The sequence below is a fragment of the Elgaria multicarinata genome, chromosome 11 (assembly GCF_023053635.1).
Source record: "Elgaria multicarinata webbii isolate HBS135686 ecotype San Diego chromosome 11, rElgMul1.1.pri, whole genome shotgun sequence".
Lineage (NCBI taxonomy): Eukaryota > Metazoa > Chordata > Lepidosauria > Squamata > Anguidae > Elgaria > Elgaria multicarinata.
The window spans coordinates 716,073-739,279 of record NC_086181.1 but is presented as its reverse complement, the minus strand read 5'-3'; positions in this window follow the sequence as shown (position 1 = coordinate 739,279).

Genomic DNA, 23,207 nt, shown 5'->3' with positions numbered 1-23,207 from the left:
AAGGCGATGCTAATGATGCCACTACGCTGGTAGGGTGTTTTGCTATCCTAGGTCATGGAGGTTGAACTACTGGCCCATTGGACCTCCTCGTGAAGTCCAATCAAACACTGAACTTCCCTGAGGGATTCTGATATTTGTTTGGACTGCTCAAGGGGCCCTGATTAATTTCCTTTGACTAAATCACGCATGCAAAAAGTGCGGCCTGCCAGACCACTCTGCATTTGCCACCATGGCCGCACTGCTTATCCGTTCCTTATTTCTGATGCGTGACAAGCAAGGGGGCAGCTTGCTAGAAACCTCAGTAGAGAAAAGCAGCCTGGATCACTGGCTTACCATTGTTTAAAAGCAGCAATAAGGTTGGGGTTGCTAGAGTGATCCCCAGCGACCCCAAAACACCTCAGGTCACTGCTTCCACACTGCTAATGGCAACATGAAAGCAACACTGCCCATGGGGTTGCTAGGAGGAAGAGGACGCTAAGCCTCCCCTCTCACGGTGCCTCAAAGCAGCCAGCATTGCAGTCACGTTGTGAGCATATGTATGTGAGCATGTGTGTGCATGTACATGTGTGTGTGTGCACACTGACCTCCTGGCAAAACCAGATTTGACCCTTTGGTCAAAAAAGGGCATGCATGCCTGGTCTATATTAGTGATGCTCCTAAAGTTGGAATTGAGGAGCTCTGAATACAACTTTCCTCAGTTCAGGACATCCAGGCAAATTACATGCCAAGCTCAAAACTCAAAGTGGCCTGGATTAGGCCAGCAGCAGCATAGTGGGTACCAAGATCTCTGGGAAATGTAGTTTCCCAAGTTTCTGGGGTCTTAGTAAGTAGCCATTGGCCCTGGGGAAACTACACTTCCCAGTACCTGTTGGTCCTATTATATTGCCTGATGAAAGCCGCAGAAGCAGATCTTCTTGTCATCAAAACTGCCTACCAGTAAGTTGGGGGGGGGGAGAGGCTGGGGGGGGAGAGGCTATTGGAGGGGCTCTCTGAGGAAGTTGGAGTGTGTGGAGGCTTCTGCAAGCTTTACTGTATTCCTTAGCAGAGGGGAACTAAATTGGATGGAGCAATATCTAGTCTTGATCAAGTTCCTGGTGTCATCAAGGGCACGATCGTAACTAAAACAAGCTACTTTAGGTATGATCCAACTGGAAACCAAATTAGCTTGTTTTATATTAACTTATTCCAAATCTCCCCCAGGGGAGATCACTCATCACTAGTATGAATGAGGGCTGAACGAACATGTGAAGGGGGCACATTCTGGGGTGGGGGACACCATTGGCAGTGGCAAAATGTGCATTCCCCTTTGCAGGGATCTTCCAGGGACTGCTCTGAAATGGAAAGCATTCATCCGTTCAGTATGAGGAAAAGGCTGATCATAGAAGCCTTGCCTCACTCAGTGCCTTCATACAGATGTTAGATAAGAAGGGGGCAAAACAACCCAGAAGCAGTACAAATGGCAGGGGGCCAAGATGATCAAAGGGCTGAGCCATCTGAAATGAGCTAGGAGCCGGGGAGTCAAAGGCGGGGAGCTAGCTGGGAACCATGAGGCAAAGCTGGAAATTGGAGCCACAGTGTGAAGCTAGAAGTCAGGGCAAGTGCAAGCCGCACAGGAAAGCACCAAAGCCAAGAAGACCTTGTTGCTCAGGCCATGCCCGACTCTAGTAGGAAGCCTTTTTTTACTCCTTCGTGTGCAGGACAGCCAAATGGCCAGTTTGGCTGGGCAGGGCTAGCCCAGGACCTGAGGGTGCTTTACTGCCTAGACCTGGGCAGACGCTCAAACCCACAGTTCTTTGGCTCGCTCAATGGGGCACCTGCACACAAATACTAAGGTTCCTAGTTTGAGCCCCAGCAACTCCTGACAGCTCTCCAAGGAAGAGCAAAACCATCAAAACATTGTGCCTCCAATTATCATATTGGTTATCCAGAAGGATACCATGCTCAAGGGTAGTGAATACCCTGAGTGATCCAAAAGAATCAACAGGGTCCTACTGCCCCTGTCCCTCTCCTGGCGTATGCCATGAGAGGGCCCTTGGAGCTGGATTCTTAGCAAAGGGATGATGACGATCTAGAGTGGGAGAGGAAATGCTTTAAATTCCTTGAGTAATTGATAGGGTTGCCACTGGCGGTGCTGTTATCCAGTTTTGCTCTAGAGTTTTCATCAATGTTTGTGGTTGGGCTTGTTTTTCCCTGCCTCACAGCAGTACCCTACATGAGCAGGATGAGGGCAGCACACCCCAAGACTTCAAGGAGCAGGCTGAGGAAAGTATGGAGACTTCGATGAAGACCCCTCTGCAACACCATGGAAAGCAATATTTTCTATCCACTACTGCAGATTCACAGAAGAAAACCATTAAAAAGCAGAAAGATGAAGCATGCAGCACTCTTCTCTCCAGAAACTACCCCCAGTCCTCTTCTGCCAAGTAAGCAGAAGCAGGGTGCTGTGACCAAAGGTGGCCTAGGGCACATGTCTGAGACCAGGAGGGTGCCCTCCCACCTCTACTTTTAGCAATCATTGTCATCGTCATCATTATCATCATCATCCAGATTTGTACACCACTTTAATAAAAGTATCAAACTGGTAAACATAAAATATAATGGCATAAAACCAACCATAAATATAACAATAAAACAGCACAATGCAATTAATCAGCACTAAAACTGCACATTCTACTACTGTAGGGCGGCTGCCTAATGCCCATTGGTAAAGTGTTCCACAGGGTGTGGTGCTGCAATTCTAAATGCTCTACTACAAGTGTTCCTGAGGTGAACATGTGGCAGCAACCCTCAGAAGTGCTCCATCTGATGATTGTGGAGATCAGACAGGCACATAGGAAGTGAGATGGTCCCTAAGGTCTCCTGGTCAAAAGTTGTTGAGGGCTTTATATAACAACAACACCTGAACTTGGTCCCGTAGCTTATTGGCTACGTAATTATTCTTCTCAAGTGCCCTTTGTGGTGAAGAGTTTGTCCAAAAGTTTATTTTCACTTTATAACACTGAATCAGCATTCCCTCTTCATTTTTTTTTATCATATTCTTACTACCATTCAATCCCTGATGAGACTGTCAAATGTGACATGTCTGTCATTGGGTGGTGTTTTTGAACTCAGTGTCTGACAGCGCTGCAAGCTCAGCTAATATATAAGCTGTGGGGCTGCCTCTTTGACCTGATGGATAAAGAGGTGAGTGCCAGGCTCTCTGGGCCAAATGTATGTAGATCAGTCAGTTTGGAGGCAGGAGGAATAGCCTGGTGGCCTCCTCTAGCAAGTTGTTTCTCAGACTGTGGGAGTGCAGTGGATCTGCAAGCATAGTAGTCTATTGCAGTGAAACCAACAGAGGGCCTGTTGACAAAGACATTTTATTGTGACACAAGTTATGTGCCAGAGCCCACTTTGTCAAATGCATGAAGTGGTCACCAGACTTGTTACTAATAAATAAAAGATACACTTAGTGTGGATCATATACTCATTTGATTCTTGTATTCCTTTGTGTCTGGATACATCTCTTGATGACTCTTGCATTAATAGCCCTTTTTGCCTCAGTCTGTGAAATCACATTTTTCTTCTTCTCTGTACTGATATATGTCAACGACCATGTCGTACATCTGATAAAGTGGCCTAGTCTTTAAAGTGCCATAAGACGCTTGTTGTTTTTGCTACAAAGGACTAACGTGGCTGTCCCTCCTTCCCCCTCCCCCTCTGGCTGTCTTTGACATTAACTAGACAAATTCCAGAGTGTGATCCACTCCCAGCTCCAGGCCACAGATGGTGAATTGGCATAGGAATGTGAATAATGTAAGCAAGCACCTGAAGAAGGCCTATGGCAGGGTCCCCTCCAGGTCTGAGGTGGTCCTCTGGAGTGGGCCCCTCCTCTGTCAGTAGGCCCAGTGTGCTTACCTGGCAGTGGCAGCAGTGCCCTAGGCAGGGCCGAGCAGTTCTGTGTCTAGCCATCCTTTCAATTTCCCACAGTACCCCAGACCAATGCCAGGCTGGGGGGGGGGGATGCTGGAAAGGGCGGCTAGTTCCAGTTGCCTGACACTACTCATAGTGCTGGGCCAGTAAAAAAAAATTAAGGGGGCCTGAGGAACACATGACTAGTGGTCCCTGCGCGGGGGCTGGAGTCCTAGCAGCTGCTCAAACTATGCCAGGTGCTGCTTCCTGAAACAAACTAGCTACTGCCAGTTTTCATTTAGATGAGGTAGCAAAGTATCCACTGTTTTGATGAATGAAGCAGAGGTTCTCTGATGCTGGATTGTAGAGTCCTTTCCAGCCCCCAGGATTCCCCACTGTGATCTCCAGGCTCTGGTCAGAGTGCATGAGGCCAGCAGCTTAGCTGGTGCTTGGAGGAGCCACTCGCCTTCTGAAGCTGGGGGCTTGGCTAGCTCTTGGAGGAGGTGCTCCTCCAAATTCGACACCCTTACTCTAATGGATTGCCTTTTCCCATTTCCCACAGCCCAATGAACACACGGAACCTGCCGATGCATGCAAAGGCACCACTTCAGGGATGCCTCCTCCCGAAAGGAAAACCCAGAACTGCTGACAAAGCAATTCAGGTGAGAGTCGGGGCTTCTGCAATTAACAATTTTGTGGTCTATACTGCCAGTCCACTCCCACAGCAGTTGCTATTCCATAGTGTTGGATGGTGTCATAGTATCTTCACAGTCCAGGAATTCAAGCCACGGGATGTTTAGATGTTGCTGAAAGACCACAGCATGCCAACAACTAATGAGAAGTAGTGAGTATTAGAACAATTTTAGGTAAAAGCAAAAAGAAACTTGAAGAGCTATTTTTGCTCAGCCCTTATAGAATCATAGAATAGTAGAGTTGGAAAGGGCCTATAAGGCCATCGAGTCCAACCCCCTGCTCAATGCAGGAATCCACCTTAAAGCACACCTGACAGATGGTTGTCCAGCTGCCTCTTGAAGGCCTCCAGTGCGGGAGAGCCCACCACCTCCCTAGATAACTGATTCTATTGTCATACTGCTCTAATAGTCAGGAAGTTTTTTCCTGATGTCCAGCCAGAATCTGGCTTCCTGTAACTTGAGCCTGCTATTCCGTGTCCTGCACTCTGGGAGGATCGAGAAGAGATCCTGGCCCTCCTCTGTGTGACAACCTTTTAAGTATTTGAAGAGTGCTATCATGTCTCCCCTCAATCTTCTCTTCTCCAAGCTAAACATGCCCTTGTTTGAATATACTTTTGTTCCATCACACACAGACAAGTAAACATGCTTGTATGAACTTCCTGAAGTAAACATATGTATAAATGAAGAACCTTGCCCAAGTCATGCATTATCACGTGCACTTTTAATAGATTTCTAAAGGCAAACACATTTACCAGCCACAGATCTGCACAAGTGGCACACATCATTTGTGATGGCAAAATGTAAATGTAAAACAAAGAAAAAAAACACAAAAACACAAAAACCTACCCCCCAAAAAAACTTCTTTTCTCTTAAGATACTCATATAGTTGTGCACCTTCAGAGAGCACAGGACAAAGCAAAGGCAATTCCACTATAATCAGAAAGGAAAAAAACCCAAAGCAGAAATAGACAATATGGATGGAAAGGAGTCCCTAGAGGTGGTGACCTGCAAAGGGTGTGCAATGTTTGTGTTTCTGCCTGAGCTCAACATGGCGTACACCTGCAACAAGTGCAAGTTGGTGGCACTTTTGGAAGAAAAAGTGAGAGGACTTGAGCAGCATGTGTCCACCCTCCAAGGAATAAGCAAAGTCAAGGAGTTCTTAGACCGAACGGTGGAACTGCAACAGCGACAAGAAGCACATGAGATTGAAGAGCAACAGCCAGCTGAAGCAGAAGTGGAGTATACTGACAGGAGCAAAGCCAATGAAGAGGAAACTCCCTGTAAAAGAGTGACAGGAGCAGAAGAACTAGAAGGCACTTTAGCGTTAAGCAACTACTTTCAACTTCTGGAGGATGAGACTGAAGGACAGTTTGCAGAGGAAGAAGTTCAGGAGACACCGTGCAACAGTGAACAAGAGGAAGAAGGTAGGTCAACCAAGAAGAAGAGAAAAGTCGTCGTTGTGGGAGACTCCCTGCTGCGTGGGATTGAAATCCAAGTATGTTGTGAAGACCCATGGATTCGCCAGGTGTGCTGTCTCCCTGGAGCACAGATTAGGGATGCGACTTAAGTTATACTGTTATACTGAAGCTCATAAAGCCCATGGACACATACCCCATTCTTCTCATCAATGTGGGAACAAATGATGTCGCCAAGCAGAACTACGAAGAAATCATTTCAGACTTTGAAGCTCTGGGAAGGAAACTGAAGAACTTTGGGGCCCAGGTAGTTTTCTCAGTTCTTTAATCCTCCCAGTTCTTGGAATAGGATTAGAAAGGGAAAGAAAAATACTCCAGATGAACGACTGGCTGTGAAAGTGGTGCCGACGTGAGAGTTTTGGATTCTGGGACCACGGGCTACACTACTTGGAAGATGGACTGCTGACAAGGGAAGGGTTGCACCTCACAAGGCCTGGAAAGAATATGTTCAGCCACAGCATGAAGAACTTGATCAGGAGGGCTTAAACTGAATCTTACGGGGGCGGGAGACGTAAACCTCGAGGCAACAATGGATGAAGGCCCATGCACCACAGTATAAAGAATAGCTCCAATAGTGCCCCAAAATAGTGTCCACAACAATGTAGGAACAAAGCCAGACTATAAAACATATGGTCTTCGATGTCTATATACTAATGCCCAGAGTATGGGAAACAAACAGAATGAACTTGAACTCTTATTACATGAAGGCAAATACGACCTGATAGGTATAACTGAAACTTGGTGGGATGACTCCCATGACTGGAATATAGCAATTGAAGGATATAACTTGTTCAAAAAGAACAGAAGAAATAGAAAGGGAGGTGGAGTTGCACTATACGTTAAAAATACCTATCCCTGCATGAAATACAGGCGGATGAGACTGGGAGCCCCATCGAGAGCATCTAGATTAAAATTAATGGGGAAAGGAATAAAACGAACATGATAATCGTAGTCTACTACCGACCACCCAATCAAGGAGAAGACGAGGACAAAACTTTTGAGAAACAAATTGCCAGTGTTTCAAGGATGGGGGACTTCAATTACCCTGATATCTGTTGGGAGACAAATATTGCCAAAAGCAGCCCTTCCAAGAAATTCCTGACATGTGTGGGTGATAACTTTCTCCTTCAGAAAGTGGAGGAAGGAACTAGAGGGTCGGCAATCCTTGACTTGTTATTGACCAATAGGGATGACTTAGTGGATAAAGTGGCAGTTACGGGAACTCTGGGGGAAAGGGACCACGTCATACTTGAATTCTTGATTATAAAGGAGACAAAAGCTGAGTGTAGCCATACATGTAACCTGAATTTGAGGAAAGCTGATTTTAATAAACTCAGAACTATGATAAGTAAGGTCCCATGGCAAGTGAGCCTAATGAGAAAAGGAGTGCAAGATGGGTGGGAGTATTTAGAAAAGATAGAAGACAACAGAAGAAATCAATGTGGCTCCACAAAAAGCTTAGAAACAATCTGAAAACAAAAAAGGATACATATAGGAAGTGGAAGGAAGGCCAGGCTATAAAAGAAGAGTACAGACAGGTGGCACAGAAGTGCCGAAATTACGTCAGGAAGGCTAAAGTTGAGAATGAGCTGAGATTAGCGAGGGATGCTAAAAGCAATAAAAAGGCTTTCTTCAGATACGTGAGTAGTAAAAGACAGAGGAAAGAAATGGTGGTCCAACTGCTTAATGAGGATGGCAAATTGATAACAGACGGGTGAGGTGCCGGATGACTGGAGGAGGGCTAACATTGTCCCTATCTTCAAAAAGGGCAAAAAGGAGGAACCTGGGAACTACAGACCAGTCAGTCTGACATCCATCCCTGGGAAAATTCTGGAGCAGATTATAAAGAAGTCAATCTGTAAAAACCTTGAAATCAATGCAGTGATTACTAGAAGCCAACATGGATTAGGGTAACCATATGAAAAGGAGGACAGGGCTCCTGTATCTTTAACAGTAATATAGAAAAGGAAATTTCAGCAGGTGTCAATTGAAGAAGGTGAAATTCTCTCTTCATCACAATAGTTAAAGCTGCAGAAGCCCTGCCCTCTTTTGTCTCTGGCCACTCTACTATAGCTAGTGTAGCTTTAACTGTTGTGATGAAGAGGGAAGTTCACCCACTTCAATTGACACCTGCTGCAATTCCCTTTTCTACATTACTGTTAAAGATACAGGAGCTCTGTCCTCCTTTTCATATGGTCACCCTAACATGGATTTGTCAGGAACAAATCCTGTCAGACTAATCTGATCACATTTTTTGATGGGGTAACCTCTCTTGTGGACCGTGAGAATGCTATAGACGTCATATATCTTGACTTCAGCAAAGCTTTTGACAAAGTGCCCCATGACATTCTGATTAACAAACTAGCTAAAAGTGGGCTAGATGGAACAACTATTAGGTGGAGTCACAGTTGGCTACAGAATCGGGCTCAAAGAGTACTTATCAATGGAACCTTCTCAAACTGGGGAGAGTGGGGTACCGCAGGGCTCAGTCCTGGGCCCAGTGCTCTTCAATATTTTATGAATGATTTGGACGAGGAGGTGCAGGGAACGCTGATCAAATTTGCAGATGACACCAAATTGGGTGGGATAGCTAATACCCTGGAAGACAGAAACAAACTTCAAAGAGATATTGATAGGCTGGAGTGATGGGCTGAAAACAACAGAATGACATTTAATTGGGATAAATGCCAAATTCTACATCTAGTAAATAGAAACCAAACACACAGTTACAAGATGGGGAATACTTGGTTCAGCGATACTACAAACAGGAAGGATCTTGGAATTGTTGTAGATCGCAAGCTGAATATGAGCCAACAGTGTCATATGGCTGCAAGAAAGGCCAATGCTATTTTGGGCTGCATTAATAGAAGTATAGTTTCCAAATCACGTGAGGTACTGGTTCCTCTCTATTCGGCCCTGGTTACGCCTCATCTATAGTATTGTGTCTAGTTCTGGGCACCACACTTCAAGAAGGATGCAGCCAAGCTGGAGCGTGTTCAGAGGAGGGCAACCAGGATGATCAGGGGTCTGGAAACAAAGCCCTATGAAGAGAGACTGAAACAACTGGGCATGTTTAGCCTGGAGAAGAGAAGATTAAGGGGAGACATAATAGCACTCTTCAAATCCTTAAAAGGTTGTCACACAGAGGAGGGCCAGGATCTCTTCTCGATCCTCCCAGAGTGAAGGACATGGAATAACAGGCTCAAGTTAAAGGAAACCAGATTCCAGGTGGAAATGAGGAAAAACTTCCTGACTGTTAGAGCAGTACGACAATGGAACCAGTGACCTAGGGAGGTTGTGGGCTCTCCCACACTAGAGGCCTTCAAGAGGCAGCTGGACAACCATCTGTCAGGGATGCTTTAGGGTGGATTCCTGCAATAAGCAGGGGGTTGGACTCGATGGCCTTGTAGGCACCTTCCAGCTCTGCTATTCTATGATTCTATGATGTATTTATTGTAATTTTCATACCAACCCATAGCCGAAGATCTCTCTGTTCTAGCATCCTCATCTAAATTTGTTTGTTCACTTATTATAGTTCATTCTCCCTTGTCCTTAAGGGCACCAGAACTTTAGTTTCTAACATGAAAGGATTTAATGCTCTTTTTCCACTTTCGTAATACATGAGAGGAATATTTCTTCCACTGATATCTGTGGAAACCATCCCACTCTGATATCATGTGTTGTCTGACTATTCAGACTGCTTACAGGTGTTCATCATTTACCTGATTTATGTAGAAGGGTATGTACAGCTCCCTGACAAGGCTCCAAAACCAAGTCTGCAGCAGGTTTCTCCTAGTCTAAGAGCAGAGGAGAGTGTGTAGGCTGGCTTCTCCTCAAGGGGACAGAGCACAGGTAATTCACTATGCCTGAATTCCATAAAAGCAGGTTTCAGATGGCAATCACATAGTGGTGAGAAGGATTACAGTGGCAGGCCCCACCCTTCCAACCTACACACATTTGTTAGACCAGGAGTCGCCAGTGGGAACATCTAGAATTGTGGGAGAGTGTTGTGGCTGCTATCACAAGTGGTTTCCAGGGGCCTTGCCCATTCATAAAACGGCTGCCATGGTGGGCATGGCCAGTCACAAAACACTGATGATACTAAAAGAACAGTAACTTGCTAAGAACCTTACAAGGGGGAGTCTACAGCAGCCATTTATTGCAGGATTGTATCACAGTCATCACTAATCATAGAATCATAGAACAGCAGAGTTGGAAGGGGCCTACAAGGCCATCGAGTCCAACATGATGTTCACCTGCTCCTGTGGTGAACTCGGCTCCACCTCTCAGTTTCCCCAGAATATCCCTGACTGCTTTTGTCATGGTTTTTCTGGCTCTCTCACTTTCATTCCGAAGAACATTTGAAGTGTGCCTCCCCCTTGGCAAGGTTGCTGCTGTTTGCTGCAAGTTCTGGGCTCAGCAAACAGCCAATCAACTGTGAGGGGCATGTGCATGGGTATTGGAGGTGTGAGGGAGTGGACTTGTCTGCCATTGCCACATGTTGGGAAACAAATACTGCCAAAAGGGGCCCTTCCAAGAAATTCCTGACATGTGTGGGTGATCACTTTCTCCTACAGAAAGTAGAGGAAGGAACTAGAGGATCGGCAATCCTTGACTTGATATTGACCAATAGGGACGACTTAGAATGAAATTTAATAAGGATAAATAAATGCCAAGTTCTACATCTAGGAAAAAGAAACCAAATGAACAGTTACAGGATGGGGAATACTTGGCTCAGCAATACTACTGTTGAGGAGGATCTTAGAGTTGTTGTAGATCACAAGCTGAACAGTGCAAATGCTATTTTGGGCTGCATTAATAGAAGCATAGCTTCCAAAACATGTGAGGTACTGGTTCCCCTCTATTCAGCCCTGGTTAGGCTTCATCTAGAGTATTGCATCCAGTTCTGGGCACCACACTTCAAGAAGGATGCAGCCAAGCTGGAGCGTGTTCAGAGGAGGGCAACCAGGATGACCAGGGGTCTGGAAACAAAGCCCTATGAGGAGAGACTGAAAGAACTGGGCATGTTTAATCTGGAGAAGAGAAGATTGATGGGAGACATGATAGCACTCTTAAAATACTTGAAAGGTTGTCACACAGATGAGGGCCAGGAACTCTTCTCGCTCATCTCAGAGTGCAGGACACGGAATAACGGGCTTAAGTTACAGGAAGCCAGATTCCGGCTGGAAATCAGGAAAAACTTCCTGACTGTTAGAGCAGTATGACAATGGAACCAGTTACCTAGGGAGGTCATGGGCTCTCCCACACCCGAGGCATTCAAGAGGCAGCTGGACAACCATCTATGAGGTTTGCTTTAAGGTGGATTCCTGCATTGAGCACGGGGTTGGACTCGATGGCCTTGTAGGCCTCTTCCAACTCTGCTGTTCTATGATTCTATGTTTTTGGAAGGGTATCGGCGTGTTGTACCAGCGAGTGTGTGTGTTTTTAATACAAATATATCTCTGCACAGGAGCAGATATTCAACAGAGTTCCTAACCCCCCCCTGTGCTGCTGCGCATCTACGCTCGTGTGTAGGCCTCACGAGTCATAAAAAATAAATTCTCTGCCCCATGGTCATGTCATCTGCTCAGTACCACCTACTTCTGCTGATCCACATGCGCAACCCACAATAGCACTCCTGAAATTGCGGTACACATCAGTGCCATGTGCCCCATGAATGCTGATTTTGGATGCTGGAAACATTCAGAAGCCTCCCTCTTCTGTGCCGAAATGCCTGCAGGTGTAGATTAGCCCCAAGGCAGAGGCAGGGTGTGAGATCCAAAACACAAAACTACTTCTTTGAACCCAAATAAAAATAGTGCTGGACAGCAACACTTTTCTTTGCAACATGCCTTCTTCCCAGTTTAATAATAATAATAATTTAAAAATTAAGGAATAAAATAAAAACCACGAAGGCCAGGGAATCTAGTGGGCACCAAGAGAAGTGTCTGTGGACATTTTGGTGTCCATGGGGGCCACTTTGGAAATGCCAGGATTAGACTCTGCAGTCCCTATGTGTATACAGTTCGTGAGGTTGGAAACGTTGTTTTTGCACTTAAAGTCCTATGTACTTAAAGTTATTGAATACCTGATGGTCGGAAGCAGGGCTTGCTGCCATGATCATGTCCCCACCCACCCACATGCCTGTACACTGTACACATGATTGTCATCTGAAACATGGTGTTGTAAGGACCTACAAAATGGAGCTGCCTTTTGTCAAGCAGCAGATTTTTGTATATATTAAATCAGTAGAATAATTTTCTTTGTCATCTGGGAAATGTCATTTATGTTAAACAGTGTAATAAGATGCTCATGCAGCGCCTGCCACTGCTTGTGAGGACACCACCTCAGAGAATCTTCACCCCAAAAGTAAAGCCTCCAGCAGACAACAAAGCAACTCAGGTGAGAGCCCCAACTTCCGTCTCTCCCAAGGAGCCCTCTCGGGTTAACCTGCCTTCACTCCAAGCTCCCCTCAGCCTCTTACCCCCAGCAGGTGCCCTCCTATCACAGGTGAATGAAACCATGCTGCGCTCCTACCAGGGGAGTTCCCTCGTCATGTTCTCCTGGGTATTCCCACACACCTCCCCAAAGTCTCCATCTCTTTGTTTACACAAGACTACGCTGTCTTGGGACAGTATTCATACTGCAACTCCAGCTCCCTCACCCTCCCTCTTTTGCAAGCAGAAGGCAGAACAAATGTAGGGGGGAGGGAATGAAGCTCCACTTGCTGACTACCTCCTTCCAGCAAGAAGGGGTTAACTCCTCCAGGCCAGATCTGCACCAAACAGGATAAGACACTGTGAAATTGGTTTGAAAACTGTAGACGGAGTGTGTCCTGGGCCCCAACAGTTGTCACTACTGTTATGTTTAAAGCAGTAGTGCAGATCCTGCCTCAGTCCCACAAACCCTTCTCTGTTGCAGCCTCTTTTATGTCAAAATATATTTGCATGAATTATAATAGCCAATCACAGGCCCATACTTTACCTTCACAGCTTAGTTACTTCATCACTTCTGGCAGCTGGTTAATTGCAGCTGGTTTCTTAATGATGTGACATGGGCCAGATCTACACCAAGCAGGATAAGACACTTTGAAAAAGGTTTGAAAACTGTCCATGGAGTGTGCCCTGGCCCCCACAGTTGTCACTACTGTTTTAAACCATTGTAAAGCAGTAGTGTTGATCCTGCCATGGATGAGCTTACTCTTATCACGGTCAATCCCTGTAGAACAGGGTTGGAGAGTGCAGCACCCTCCAGATGTTGGTGGACTGCAACTCCCATCAACTCTAGATAGCAGAGCCAATGGTGAGGGGGCGGAGCCTCGCACCCTCAGGAATTGCAGTCTATCAACATCTGGAGAGACCCACATTCCCAATCCCTGCTGTAAATATGTTTACCTCTCCCACTGTCCCTGTCCAACTAGAATCCTAACCATTTCAGTAGTTGTTTTGATAAGATTCTGCAAATGGTTTTCATGCTTTGAGATCTCTCAAGGCCAGGTGTTCAACAGGTTTTCCTTCATTACAATCCTATCAAAACTTCTTAACCCCAAATTAACAAGCTGTATGACTAAGCATGTGCTGTGGTCATAACCCCACCCCCACTCCTCACCACCAGATTTCTCCCTCCTTTGAGAGGCTGCTGAAGAGACCACCTATTTTGGTCAAAAAGAAGAGAAAAGAGGACAAGACGATTGCCCAGATCTCTCCAAAGAAGAGCAATCCATCCAGCTTGCACAAAGGGAGCAGCAGCTATTGTGCCAGGTAGGAATACCCTAATGCAATAAGACAAACCTCTTAAGCCCCACCTCCCTCCCTCCCCACTCCACGTATGTTTAATTCTCTCAGCATTCATCTTCCCCCACATTTATGGCAGCCTGCTATCTCAGCTGCTTAGACTGGGAGACTCCCAAGTTTAGGGCTGATCTTCTGCCCTTCTGCTTTGATGTCCAAACTTTGCCTCTTTTTACTCAATTTCCTAGATCAAAGAAAAACCACTTTAGCACTTAAGATGTGGGGAGTATTTTCTTACTCCCACTGGTAGAGGGGCTTCTCTTATAAAGACATCTCACAAATGCAATAAATAGAGGGATGAGTATAATGCACCATTGAGTTATATTTCCCCTCACTTTTCAGTGCACCTGAAATTTGCCCTTGGAAACAGCTTCCTACTGGTCAGGCTCTTGCTCTTCATAGGAGGGCTCAGTCACTCACAGGAGGTTGAGTTAGGCTTTCGGTATATTTGGCTTGGAGCAGTATGGTTGTTGCTGACCTGTGATTGCTTGCACACCTCTTCTGATAATGCCTGCAGCTTCTACCCACATGATTGGGGTGTACTGCAAGATCATACACCCTGCTACCAATATACCTCTAGGCATCATTGGCACAGCATATAATTTGTAATCTGCTCCAATCTCAGTGTAAAAGGCAGGAGTTGCAGATATTACTAGGAGTGGCATAGAATGGCAAAACCATATCAGTGGAGTGGGGGCTTGGGTGGAGATGGGGGCTTAGGTGGCTCCTCAGTAACCACTATCTCTGCTCTCCCTACAGCACTGCCGCACGGAAATCCTTGATAGTGAAAAAGGGCAAGTGAGTATTCCAGACACTTTCTTCCTGCTGACTTGTCTCCATGTCTGTTGACTCCATCTTATTTTTTGAACACCTGATTTTCCCCTTCAGATCTCTTGGACTTGCCACTTTACCGTTCTCCTTTCTGCCTCCTGTTTCTGCCTTCCTCAGTCTCTGGGCTCCCATCTATCTTTTCCATCCCTGCAATTTGCTTGAGGCTGGAGTGAGCATGGCAGTCTAAGCTCCTTCACACCAGGGGTTAACATGCTCCCTACCGTCACTTCTCTGCCTATGTTTTCATTCCTCACTTACTTCCTCTTTCAAAAGAGGAAGTACACAATGAGGCTAAGGCCCATTGAGTCTGCTGTTCTAATGGCGCTGCTTCTCCTGCACGCAGCAGGAGAGAGCAGCAATTCCGAGTTTAAAAAACCATCAGACTTAATGTGGGGTTTTTTTGTCATGCAAGGAAGGCCAGAAGGGGCGGAAGGCATGCGGGAGACAGACAACGTCATTTGAGGGACCTGAGCAAACTCTGTGAGTGCACAGTAATGAGCGTGCAATAAAACGCTTGTTGGATGGAGCTTTATGTCTCTATGGTCAAAATGATGTGTGTGTGTATATCTGTGTGAGCATGTGTGTGAGAGATGATGATGATGATGATGATGATGGCGGCAGCGGAGGCCATGAACATTGGGACAAGCAGTGGCTGGGTTTATACATAAATAACCAGTGAGATGGCAAGTATGGAAACCAATCAGAACCTGACACACTAGAGAAAATGGGAAAACATTCCATGCTTGGCAACTGCTTGAGGCATCTGCTCCAAGATCTGAAGGATTTTAATTCTGCTCTAGCAGAATAGATAACTAGATACGAATTAAACAGAGAATTACTATAGTAATCAACATTCTGTGCATGTTTTGGCAGGAAGCCTAAAGCTACCTACAATCTCTATGTAACTATCTATGATGGGTGGAAAGAAATTGATCCAGTGCGTATTAATGGAACTACTTGGGAAGGTAATTCATGGGGTTGTGCCCTTATAGATGAGGTCTGTGTGGCAAAAAACAACAACATTGCAGACTTCCTTACACATAAAACTTTGTTCTTATTTTGATTTAAAGTTTTGATTTATAAGCCTGCAAATAAACACACAACAAGCTGGGATATATTCTAAAGGATAAAAAACATAATTTCATGTCATACGTTCTGTAACGACCAAAATTGTAGAAAAGCAAACAGGTGTTTGTTTGTTTGTGTGTGTGTTTGTTATATGTGGAGTGATTCATGCCCACTTGCTGAGTGGCTATTAACAGATGCTTGTTTCATATGAAGGGATTTCTTAGTGTTATTTGTCTTAAAGTAGCCCTTAGGCTGTTTATTTTAGGGGTGTGCACGGACCCCCCGATCCGCTTCTCTTCCAGATCCGCGATTTGCGGATCGGCCCGCTTTGCTCCATCCCCACTCCGCCTGTGTCCGCTCCGCTCCGCTGCGGAGCTCCAGATCCGAATCGGAGCTCTGTTCCCCCCCCCATAGGGTTGCATTGAAAGCTAAAAAAGTATACAACTTTTTTTCTGTGAAAGTTAGAAAACTCAAGTTTGGCACCGTGACACCTCATGGACGTATACACACGCACGCCAAGTTTCAAGGCAATCCCATCATCCCCTGATTTTGGGGGAATTTTTGAAAATTGGGCACCCCATTCACACCCCTTTCGATAGCTCCGTCAATTTGCACGTTAAAAACCTCAAACTCGCCACCATGAAAGCTTATCCATGTGTCCACATGGACGCCCAGACTCAAGGCAATCCCATCATCCCCTGATTTTTGGCGGGGCTCTAACCTCTAACGCACCACTCATAACCCTAATTCACACCCCTTTCGATAGCTCCGTCAATTTGCAAGTTAGAAACCTCAAACTCGGCACCATGATAGCTTATCCATGTGTCCACATGGACGCCAAGTTTCAAGGCAATCCCATCATCCCCTGATTTTTGGGGAATTTTTGAAAATTGGGCACCCCATTCACACCCCTTTTGATAGCTCCGTCAATTTGCATGTTAGAAACCTCAAACTCGGAACCATGATAGCTTATCCATATGTCCACATGGATGCCCAGACTCAAGGCAATCCCATCATCCCCTGATTTTTGGTGGGGCTTAACTCACCCCAAATTGTCCCATTCTACAACTATGTCAATTTGCACATTAGAAACCTCTAACTTGGCAACATGATAGCTTATCCATGTGTCCACATGGATGCTAAGTTTCAAGGGAATCCCATCATCCCCTGATTTTTGGGGAATTTATGAAAATTGGGCACCCCATTCACACCCCTTTCGATAGCTCCGTCAATTTGCACGTTAGAAACCTCAAACTCGGCACCATGAAAGCTTATCCATGTGTCCACATGGACGCCCAGACTCAAGGCAATCCCATCATCCCCTGATTTTTGGCGGGGCTTAAACCTTTTAACTCACCCCAAATCAAGTCCCATTCTACAACTACGTCAATTTGCACATCAGAAACCTATCCTTTGGTCCCATGACATCTTACCCATGTGTCCACATGGACGCCAAGTTTCAAGGCAATCCCATCATCCCCTGATGTTAGGGGAAGTTTTGAAAATCGGACACTCCAGTATGTCAGGGATTTAAAGTTGCAATGCAGACAGCTCAATGGGGCCAGTTCAAAGGAAATCCCAACATGCCATGAGATAACCCTAAATCTTCTTCCACACTTGAAAAATGGATTTTTGAACTTGATAAAGTCTAAATGAGCGCAGGAAGGATTTCTCCCCTGAGTCAAAGCAAGACACCATCCCTGCAAGGCGGGAAGGGGAGAAGGGAGGGAAAGCAGGCAGGCAGCATGCATTGTAGTGCCGCAAGGATGGCTTGAGCACTAACGCATAGCAAACCAACCCGTAAGCGGGCGCAAGGAGCAAGTGAGGCCTTGAGGGGCACAGAGGAGGACGACTGGTAGCAAGTGTGCCGGAGGGTGCTGGGCACGAACGGCAAAGCCCATCTCCCAGGCACCAGGCGGGCAGAGTGGCAGGCAGAGCAGGCGAGGAGTCAGTCCTGGCAGATGCCCCACCACAGCAGCACCCCGGGGGAGGCGGGGAGGCGGGCAGGCAGGCAGGCAGGCAGGCTGCGGGCATTTCTGGGGGCACAAGGAAGTGATGGCTGGTTTCTAAGCCAGCACTGCAGTTAGTCACGCATTGCAAACGCAAACCATTGTGGTGGAACCCAAAACCACGGGTTCCTGTGGTTCGCTGAGTGGTGGTCAAAGACTCTCAAGACACAATTTCTCTTTCCTTAGAAGGTTTATTACGAGCAGCCTGCAGTGCTGCAAGGTGACAGTCTCAGAAGACTTGAGGAACTGCCCAACAATTTCAGGAAAGGTTAACATTTTTATAGGTCCCTTCAGATACAATGGCAGAACCCTCCCACCAATCATAATACACCAAATCATCATCTTAGCAACACAACAACCAATGAAATAGCAAAGCACCTAGGCATATACAGAGTTCAGGTACTTTCTTAACATGTAAATGCACCCCCCACCTCGGGATCTATTCCTGCTTCCAAAATCTCATACTTTCTTCCGCTGGCGGTTTCCCACTTCCCTTAGAAAACACAAATATTAGGAACTGTTTCCAAATTCCTTCAAACTCATTTATTTTCATTATACCTTTCCTCCACTTAATATCACAAGTCAATTTATCATTAATAGCTATATCCCAAACTTCTTTATACCATTCTTCAATAGAATATTCACCCTGAATCTTCCAGTTCCTAGCTACCATCAATCGTGCTGCAGTCAGCAAACTCGATATCAATTCTTTAATTTCTTTTCCACATTTTAAATCTTCAAATAGTGACAGTAATGCAATTTTTGGTGTTTGTTCTATTTTCATTCCCACTATTTCTTCAATTTCAAAAAACACCTTCTTCCATAATCTTTGTACATATTTGCATTCCCACCACATATGTTCCTTTTTCCCCACAACCTCTCCAACAATTTGCTGAATGCTGATTATTTATCTTATTCAATCTAATCGGGGTTAGGTACCACCTCCACAAAATTTTAAAGTAATTCTCTTTTATTCTCACTGACATACTTCTCAACACTCTTTGTTTCCACAGTCCCTCCCAGCTCTGTCGCCCTATTTGTACCTTCAAATCTGTCTCCCATACCGTTTTTTCCTGAGCTATCCATTAGCCCCTTTTCTAACAATATTTTATATATTTCGCTCATTAACCCTTTTAAGACTATGCTTCCTCCTTTACCTTTTTCCTTATTTACTATTAACTCCTCAAACTTCGTCATTTCTCTACAAACTCTATTTTCTTTAATCCACTTTTTATTCCATTGTTCTAATTGCCTAAACTCTAACCAAGATAATTTTTTCTCCTTTAACAGCTCTTCCATATCTTCTCTTGTATTTATGTCTCTTAACCAATCCTTTAATTTCATTTTATTTTTCTCTTTTAATATTTAACTTAATCTACCCTTCAGTTCCTCTGGGAAATTCTTTAACATTATTACCGGTGACAAGGGAGAGTTGCTCGGAAGCAGCTTCCCTTTAAATTTACTCCAAATTTCCCATTGAAACCTCAGGAGTGGATTATCTATACTCTCAACCCACTTTCTCCCTCCTTCCTTAAAAAAAATATTTTCCAAACTCATCTCTACATTACATGTAGTTTTATCCTCCATCCAATCTAAATCTCCTACTCCTATAATTGCTTCTACAATATATCTTAACCTATTTGCTGCATAGTATAATTTTATATTTGGGAGACCCAATCCTTCCTTTTTTGGCTTAAATACCATTTATTCTTATTTACCCTCGCTTTCTTATCTCCGTTACAATATTTGTTAATAATATTTTGCCAAGGAGTTGCCCGTTTGATTTTCACAGCAGGAGAGGCAGCCTGCTTACTGGTGCCAGACTGAGCCTTCCCTTGACCACTGCTTTCAGCACGCCCTGCCACAGACATGCGCCTGCTCCCTCTTCTCATGATGATATTATACTAATATTAATAATAATATGTATAAGAATATACTAATACTACTAATAATATGTATAAGAATATAATATTGATATTAATAATAAGATGTATAAGAATCTACTAATACTACTAATAATATGTATAAGAATATAATATTAATATTAATAATAATATGTATAAGAAGAATATACTATATGTAGGGAAATGGGACAAGAAGTGTGTTTATGCTTTGCCCAAACAGGATTTGAAATGCTCAATCTGTGGCTGTTGCACTTCACAAACAGTGCACAGCACACTCACACAATAACACAGTCACACACACAGTCCAAGTAATAGAGAGAAGAAATAGAGAATAAATTTCTTTTGGTATTTTTTTTGTATTTTTTTGTATATAGAAGGAAGAAGGAAGATGAAACATAGTCAGCCTTTAAGAGAGGGAAGGGGGGTGGGACAACCAACCAACCAACCAAACAAACAAACACTCCAAAATTTAAAAATAAAGTTTATATTAAATCAAAGTAGGGGAAAAACACAGAGCAAACTAAGCAAAAAGTCAAAAAGAAGCAAAAACAAAAAACAAAAAACCACACACACGCCCCAAGCTAAATCCTAAATCTATCTCTCCAAACACAGCAGCAGCAGCACCGAACTAAACTAGCTCCTCTCCCCTCGAACGCCAAACCCACAAGATGCAGCTCAAAGCTCTGCCTCTGAGGGTGCCTCTGCCTTAGTCCCCCCCTCGAACGCTGGGATTGGAGGATGCTTGATGAGTGATCAGGATTGGGAGTTGAATGTGCCTGTCATCGCTTCAAAAAAAAAAAGCCGTTTGACCTGCACTGTCCCTGTTTGTAATGTTTGTTTACCCGATTTTTTTAAAAATATAGCATGCGAACTGCACGACGCAAAGAGGTGAGAGTAGGCTCAAAATGACCCCCATCCACGACTGTCTACGCACAAGAATTTTCAGAACGATAGCTTCAAAAACAACCCAGTTATCCCCGATTCTTTTCTGCAATGCAATCCTATGGGCGAAATGTTTCAAGATGGCGATCGGAGCGGTCCGCCTGAAAGAGGAGCTCCGAAAAATGGTCGCTTCTCTTCACCTTGCTTCTAGGGGTCCACGGCCCGCTTCTACTCCGCCTCTGGGCAAGGCGGAGCAGGCCAATTCGCTCCTGCTTCTGCGCTTCTAATCGGAGTGGAGCACATGCCTAGTTTATTTGTCTTCCTACAGGGGAGGATGGTATTCTAGACTGGCTTGCTTTTCCCACTCATTCCAGAAGGCAAGAGCGAAATTTGAATAGAATTCACATGACTTACCTAAGTGGGAGAGCATCCCCTCCCCTCTCAGTTCCAGTCCTCCCTGCCTCCAGAATGCAAGGTGCTCATGTTTCTCTGCTGAAGGCAATTTCCTTCAACCCCTTCAGTTTCTTTCTTTCATCCACTGGGGATGGCTCACAGGAAGGGTGGCTTTTTTGAGGACTTTGTGGAAGATTGTAGAAGGTGAAAATGGAAGAGTATATTCCAAGTGCTGGTCCCTTAGAAGCTAAGATTTTCACCTGGAGTCCGTTACAGCTGTCTAGATGGACCAAAGCTCCACATAGCAGGGCAGAACCACTCTTATGTCAGGGAGTCAGGGAAGATGGGACTCAGAGGCATCTGTGGTGAATCCTGGTAAAGGAGCTGGGTCCAACATCTGGGCCCAAAGCTATGGCTAGAGAAAGCCCAGATGGGAAGACCACCCCTTCCTACAACTGCTGCTTTGGCAGGGCACCATTTCAGGAGGCACAGGAGAAAAGAGTGAGAAGCTTCCATCTCTCCTCCATCTTCAGCCCACTCTAATGTGGAGACTAGGATTTTGCCACAGAGGACACATTTTCCATGTGTCCTCTGGAAAGAAAGGGGAGAAAGGGGAGAAAGGGGTTCAAATCTGTCACCTAGTACAAACTCCTTGTACTGTGATAGGGCAGTCCTACATCTACAGCAGGAAGGGCCAAATCCTATACTTCTGGGAGCCACCATTTTAGCTTGCCACAGCCAGCTCTTGCACTAATGCACTGTTATCCTTAATTTCCAGATTGTGCAGTATGTTCAGGGCTATCCAGGTCCTGCACTGTTTTCAGCAACCTTAAGGCTGGAAGGATTCACATCAGCAAACTTCTCCTAGTCCTGCGTACCCTGGGGATCCTGGTGACCAGCGATGAGATGTATCAGGCTCTCAAGTTTGTCAGTGTGGATGGTATGCAATAACATTTGCCCTCAGGCCTGTGTTTTCACTGGCGGTTGGTTTACTTTCTTGCATGCAATCTGAGGAAAGCTTGATGTGCCTAGAAGTCCTGTTGAAATCAGAGGGATATATGCAAACAGTTATGTGCATTGGTTTCAATATGTCAGACCCTGGTCATGTGCAGTTGAGGGCAAGTTGAACGGGGCAAATGGCAGCATATATGACATAGGTACTGGGAGGGCAGGAGTTACCTGATGTGCTGTGGCCTATTAGAAGCTTCCTTGGGGGTCTGGCTGGTCTCTTTTGGACAGAGCTGAGTAGCAGTACACAGGCGAATCCCTGCCTGACATCTCTGAAGCCATGACTTCAAGATCTCCTATGTACTTATGTCCTAGCGCATTGTGATTTTGATATACTTAGCTTTCAGAATATTGTGCTTATTGCATTGTTTCTGAAACGGACAGAAAGCATGCACCTTTGAGCCTATTATATATCTTCTGTGTGTCTCCACCACCATATTCCCCCAAGGAGGAACCCCATTGGCTGAACCTCTTTTGCTCATGCATTGTATTTTCCACACGTATGTTGGATAAACTGCAATTCATTTTTCCATGTTGGATTTGCCTTTTCAAAAATGGCATGACTTGCTCTACCCACTTTCCTGAGCAGTGGGAAGTTCCAGGGGCAACACTACAGCATTGGTTTCCTTTGGAGGAGAGAGTACTGGAGATTTAGGCCGTTTCTACATCAGCCCCAAAATGCGGGCTGGTCACGGCCCAGTCCCTGGACTCACGTGGGCGGGGTGCGGGAGGGGAGGGGCTTGCATTTTTCCAGGGAAAACCCAATTCCTCCCACAGTCTCGGGATCATCCCAAGACCGTGGGAGGTGTGTGGCACTGGCCACCCATCCTGACTTCTTCCCTCCTCTCCGTGAGTAGCTGGGATCAGTAGAGGGAAGGAGCCGGGCTGGGAGGAATCGGGAGAGCAGGAGCAGTTTGTTCTCCCCCCCCCCCCACTTAACCTTTGCTGGAGTGCAAGTGCGCTCCAGCTCCTGTAACTTTTTAAAAAATGGCTGCCTCCACTTGTGCGACATCCCTCCTCCCATCCCGGATGTCGCACTGGCCATTTGGGCATGGGGGACGATCTCAGAAGGAGGTAAGTCCAGGATCACCCCTCCTTCCCTCTACACCTGTATGGTGTAGAAAGGGCCTTAAGCTGTCTTTGAACTCTGTAATTTGTTATCCCCTCAAAACCGATGCCAACGTTTTGCAGTGGTTTGCATTGCCACCCACAACTCTGTAAGTGACATATCCAATCGGGGTTCTTAGTTAATACCCCAAAAGAC